We start from the raw sequence: 5507 nt of genomic DNA, 5'->3' as shown, positions 1-5507 counted from the left end.
TCCAACCGCTATGAAGAGGAAGAAGGGATAAACTATAATCGCGTGCGTGCGTCCACCTCCAGCGAGTCGCAACAGGGGTTCTCTCTCCTTGGGCTTATTGGGATGACAAGTTGGTTGAGGCGAAACTAATGAGCGCGGACAGGCCGCCATCAGAGAGGCAAACTCTCGCACTTTAATGTACATGGGCAAACAAACAAGAGCGTAAACACGCAAATCAAGTTGCGAAATCGCGCAGCACCATCTACACGACGTGGATTTTGGCCTGCGCTGCATGCGGACTGAATTTTCGCTTCTAATTTACTCACTTTTGAAAGGGCAAGCAGCTCGGTAAATAATGACCGATCAGATTGTGCGATTCGATTTGCGTCAATTGTGGTTTGCAAAATTCTTGACGCAATGTAATTTGCTGCTGAAAGAGCAAATTTTATGCCTTTGAAAAGCGCCCACTGCTGCCGGCTCATTCCGCGCATGCAGCAGAGGCAATTATGTCAACACATAACTCGGCCGCGCTGTGCAAATTAGCGAAATTCCTGATATTAGAAGTTATGAAATATAACGTCAGGTAACTTCTTTATTACGGTGTTAAATCACCAGATTTTCTGGAATTATAAACATAAAACGCGCATTAAAGCATGCATGTTTTGTCTTGATAGACCGACAATGCAGATGTTGCCACATGAATTCTAGAAAAAGGCTCCATGAATTACCAGAGTTTCAAGAAGACTGTGATTGTTACGATTTTTTATTGCTGTTGTCAAACTTCTCATCCCAACAAAGATGGAAATTGCAAAAAAATACAACAACGCTAAGAGCAGGAAAGAGCATATTAGAGATCCTAATAATGCCAGTTAAATTTAAAGATTATACAGAGCAAAACCTTAATGAAGAGTTGGAGAACTGCCCAAACCTTTTTCAAATCATTTAATTTTTTCCTCTCTGATTTTTCACTATTAGCTGACTGCGCAGAGAAGCCATCCAGTCTATTTAAATTTTAATAAAAATCACAGTCATTATGAATATTTTAATGAATTATCTAACAAACATTGGTTATGATGTCCGTTATCCCTTCAAAATGTAAGAAACCAGGCGCCTGCCTGCTCCATTTCCTAATGTTTTTCAACAGTGAAATTTGTACCGAAAATATTTATTCATGTGTGTCAATCAATAACTTTAAATCCGACGAATAAATGCAGTTTTATTTTTAACACATGTCATGTTTTCAAAATCTCCTTCAAAGTTTTCAATCAAATTTAAAAGCTCTATAAATTGAGCTGACCTAGTTTTCTTATGAATATATATGTGTGTTCGGTAGATTAATAATAATACGAATGACATCACTGGAATATGTTCGTTGACCATATCTGTAGCTGCTCGATCATCAATTAGCATGCTAATTGGTGAAATAATCTCATTTCAACGACTCCGCACGCGGGGAGGTGCTGAGAGCTCCCATCAGGACATGACAGATGACCTATCGTAAAAAGAGGAGAGAATTTTCACTAAGTCGCTCTGCACCGTTATCGCACCACCGCGTGAAGTCAAAACCGCAGGTTACTATTTGGTCTTAAAAAGCTGCTCGTTTTTTATGTTTGCTGATGGGAGCTCAGGTGAAAAACAGTTAAATGTCACTTTAAGCTAGAATGTCCACCAATTCCTGTAAAAAATATATCTGACTCCCATGCATGCTCTACCGATGTGAAAAAAAAATGTGAAAACCAGGTCAATTTATTCATCTTATTTTCCCACCAGTGCGATCACTCGCGTATAATCTTGTTAGCGAATTTTATAATCTTCTTATAACCAAAAGAGCTGACGCCGGTGAAGCCTCATAAAAGCGGCATTTATAGTTTAAAGAGGGATTAGTTTAAGAAGAAGACACAAAGTAAGTTGAAAAGCTTTCGTGTTGTGCCATTAAACTTTGACGGACGACTTAAACCTGAAATTGGTATGCAAAAATACCTAAAATATTTTTAAATGAAAGTTTGCGGATAAATATTTAGCAACAATACATTAAAATGTTTTGGCAGAGAGATTAACACCATATATTTTAATATTTTAGAAAAAGAATTGCTGCATTTAAGAAAGTTCCTAAGATTTTTACAATTTTTATACTTCTTCAATTGGCATACTGACATCAGAAGTATTTGAAAATGAAAAGTGAAGCTTCCACATTTCAAAGTTCAAGGCTTGAAATTGAATTTGATATTTTTTCATATTAGATAATATATTTGCGTTTTGCTTATCTTTGTTGTTTTTATTTCTTTTTAATTTTATTCTTTATTGAACAGGGAAAGGTTTATTCTCATAATTGAAATGACTAAATGCTTTTCAAAGAGACAGTAATTTCAATGAAGCGAAGGTGAAAAGCGGTCCAGTTGATTAATTGGCGCGGAGAGTCATTGAGAGTGGCAACCAATTAAGGCCTTTCAAGCTCGCTCGCGTTCAGTTTTGACTTGGCTGCGGAACGGCCTATTTCCAATGCGCCGCCGAGGAGCGAGCATTTCCCAGTTGAATAATGTCGGCCGCAATAAATTAAAATGATCCAAGGCACGGCGTGTCACTTTTGTGACGAAATGCCATTCCCATTTAGCTCTGCCTAACTGCCAATTAACGTTTTTCTAAAATGCACTTATGACCACGCATTATCTCAGGCAATAAATTTTTAACGCTGGGAATAAACAAACGCTTCTACCAGGCGTCAAACTAAAAAATATTGCCACTAGCATCTAACTGATTGAGAAACCTCTCCTTTTTAACTCATTTTGCTCGCGGGAATGCACAATGAGATCGTACCGACCGACAGAACTGCTTAATGTGCTGCGTTCCGTAATTTATATATATGAACGCATAATTCCTATACTGGCGAGTTGTCGCTGATTTTTATTAAGGAAATACATAAACTGAAATACGCGCGATGACGGCCAGTCGGAACGCTGCTTCCGTGGAATTGTTCATTTTTAATTCATTTTTGATAACAATTGTACAATGCTATATATATTTAGATTGAAGTATACATCTAGTGCAAATTAAAAATATGAAAAATCTGTGGATGCAATAAATTTTACGTGACAGCACTATCACACGTCAAATTCGGAAAGCTCGGGAAAAATATATGTCAACATCAACAGTGGAAATTTGGAAACTTTTATTTGGTTGCTAAAAAAATATATAGTTTTCCTGTTAACGTAGCAATGGCCGCTTCTGACAGACCAATACAAATCGCTCTGTTGTTAGGTTGTCACGTTTGCTTTTTGGGACCTATTCTCCATGAGTTCTGACTAATATACCTCTCTGTTCTAATTCTACGTTTGCAGTAAGTTAAAATTTTCACTGCAATCATAAGCTCGGATTTTTCACTTTTTTAGGCCGATCTCCCAATCTTCAGTCTTGAACTTTTGACATGCATATAACGAAATATTTTTATATATGCTTGCTTTTCTCTTGCATGGTAAAAATGAAATGCTTGTGTATATCACCGAAATGATTACTTTTAATTTAGATTTTAGAGCTTTGCCCAGCAGAAGCCAGAAGTAAACGTAAACGTCTCAATTCTGAAGTGAAACGCAAGAGGAAATACATTATAAAGTGTTGTGGGAAAAATTCTTGTATCAATCCGAAAACAAATCAGTCCATATTGAAGATGAAGAGGACCTCGCTCTCTATTTACACGGTTGTAAGTTGTAGTAGTTCGTAAGGCAGAAATTATCACTGAAAGAGGCGCGCAAGAGAAAACTCAAACCTACCGAACTATCGTCTAACAAGTTTTGATGTAATCAAAACTTTCAGGATACTACGATGGTGTCATCATCAGAAAATGTCGCTTCTCTGACAGAACCGCTTCCAACAGTAGTGACAGAAGATGTTTTACAACCAACTCTCAGTCCTAAAGATGACTCCATTCTCTCAGTATATTCATTTTAATAAAAGTTCCAAAGATTTTTTTCGTTCAGCAGGTGCATGTTGGAAGTCTTAATAGCCAACCTGAACTAAAAGATGTGTTCAAACCAAATCTCGTCAGTTTCCAAGACGATATAAACCACTCTCTACATTTAAAATAAAACATGAAATGCCAGTGCTAATTTATTTCTTCACTATAGGCTGCTGTTACTCCGAAAATTCCACCTGGATCTGAGCCAGACAACGTGTCACAATCAAATCTTATCCCCGAGAATCAAACCATGATATCAGTATTTTTGTTATATAAAGCTTTATCTTGATTTCAACACTTTTCTCCAGTCCGATGTTCCAGGAGAGACACCTCAATTGAAAAAGGAGGTTACAGGCGGATTGCCTGATTTCTACAGCCAAGCAACTACAGTTAATGCTGTTTTTTTTTGCAATATATCGTGCAAATCTGATGATTGATTCTAACGCTTTATATCGCAGACGAAAGCATGGGGTGACACATCAGCTCAAGTTTTCGTTCAAACCAACACACCAGGTCCAACTGCAACTGTTAAGTATCATCAGCTCACATTCATATCTATAATTAAAGTTTAAATTTTACGATTTAAATAACAATTTTTAATAATCATAAAATATTTAGACTTTTTTAAATCAGGAATAATTCTAGTTTGTAAGAATCTTAGGAACAGGCCAGTGGCTTTACAACTTTAATATAGACTCAGTCAGTACGATTTCCAGCCTCCTTGACTATCCAAATAAAAGTGCTTGGAGGCTTAACTCATGCTGATTTAGACACTGGAATCAGGGACTCGCCGCCGGAAGGTTTCCACCTTTCCTGTCCGGGCATTTCTCATAAATGCATGCGGCACACGCAAGGTGTTCCAATTGCAAGACTTTGGTAGCGTAAATGGTTATTTAAATGAGTGTATCTAGATTGATTGGTAATGTGCGATTCGCGCGGCAACACACGATTTCTGCATGAAATTTTTTCAAGTAACAATCAAAGATATACATGTAAAACAAAACAGTTTTAATTTTACCTAACTTATTCCACAATAACGCATTAATTTATTTGGAACACATAGAGCTCAGGCAAAATTTTGTTTGTGAGGAAATCTTAATGTTGGGTGGTTGGATAATATCTTCTGCAAGCTTAGAGGTTATAGTGCCGTGCAACGAGGGATCAGATTTAGTTCAGGCACTACAAATTTATCCTTTTCCTATTGACTTTGCGCTGACGGCTAATTCAAATTCTGATAAACCATTTTTCTTCTGAAGGAAATTTGGATTTTTTTTCGCAATAACGCAAGCGCACAAAAATGTAAAAATTAATTTTGTCAGCGAAACTTTTTATTGCATCATTTCACAGATAAAGTCAACAGTTCAGGACAATATTGTGACCAAACTGCCATCGACTACTCAAATGATTAGGATAGGCACTAAGCCGGCCACTTCAAGCACCAAAGCGCCGCAGGTAATGAACCACCACTTGTGATTGCAATATCATTCTAATAAAACTTTATTTAAAAAACCAAGGTTTTTCCATCATGCACTTCACCACCGTGCATGAAAGATGTATGGTTTTCATTGAAAATATTCAT

The sequence above is a fragment of the Cloeon dipterum genome, chromosome 4, assembly GCF_949628265.1.
Source record: "Cloeon dipterum chromosome 4, ieCloDipt1.1, whole genome shotgun sequence".
In the NCBI taxonomy this organism is placed as follows: domain Eukaryota; kingdom Metazoa; phylum Arthropoda; class Insecta; order Ephemeroptera; family Baetidae; genus Cloeon; species Cloeon dipterum.
This window is presented reverse-complemented; position numbering follows the sequence as displayed.